General features: G+C 48.0%; 1 protein-coding gene across 1 annotated transcript in view; it reads left to right on the top strand.

The window, feature by feature from the left end:
- The window catches only part of Thrsp (thyroid hormone responsive), a 6036-nt gene extending 5294 nt beyond the window's left edge, over positions 1-742 (top strand). Inside the window, exon 2 of the mRNA XM_005357550.2 lies at positions 138-742. The gene's annotated coding sequence lies outside the window, so the exon portion shown is untranslated. The remainder of the gene's footprint in view (positions 1-137) is intronic.
- Positions 743-845: the final 103 nt, after the last annotated feature.

Here is an 845-nt window from a genome sequence, read left to right on the forward strand (position 1 = left end):
GAGACACAGAGATCCACCTGCCTTGGTCTCCCAAATGCTGGGACTAACGGTGTGAGCCACCACCACCCGGCTTGATTACATTCTTTTTTCTTTTGTTTTCTTTGACATTTGACTTTTGAAACATTTCCACTCTACAGATCAGTTTACTGGAGAGAGGGGGCTCTGATGAAGACTCAATGGCCCATCACCCTGAGATCGGAAAGGAAGACCCGGACCCAGCTGGATGTGAAGGGGACTTGTATCTCTGGGGTGCTTCCCCACCTCCAGCTGATTGAGTCTGTGGACTCAGTTGCAGGCTCACCTTTAAGAAGTTTGTTACGATTCCCAGTTTCTCTTCCTTAGCAGTGTGAGGTGGTGACTGAGCTTCACAAGGCAACCATCAGTATAAAGCAAAGACGTTAGCGATGCGACCTCTCGGATGTCATTTAGTGCCTGGTGTCACAAGTTATCTATCCCCTGGGGCCCACATTCCTTCACTTATAGAGCAGGGACGCTGCACCTACCTCACAAGGAAACACGGTATCAAAAGCACCGGGCACATGCCCACATCCTAACCGCTGGCGTTTCTCCTAACCTCCTTGGAGCACGTGCTGTCTGGAGCTCCTGCTTCTTGCCCCAGGAAGAGGCTGAGGTAGTTGAGTGTGTGGGATGAGCTCCTCACCCTGCTGGATCTGATGAGGCTGAGCACAGGTGACCTATGAACCTATTTATTGCAGTAACAATTAAAAAGAAAAAAAGATGGCGTGTTGGTGTCTTTTTTAAAAACATTTTCTGTGCTTTTAATTTTCACAAATATACCCACCCCTGAACACCAAATTCATCTGAAACAATTGCCCAGAAGCAAT

Source organism: Microtus ochrogaster, chromosome 22 (genome assembly GCF_000317375.1).
Source record: "Microtus ochrogaster isolate Prairie Vole_2 chromosome 22, MicOch1.0, whole genome shotgun sequence".
Classification (NCBI taxonomy): Eukaryota; Metazoa; Chordata; class Mammalia; order Rodentia; family Cricetidae; genus Microtus; species Microtus ochrogaster.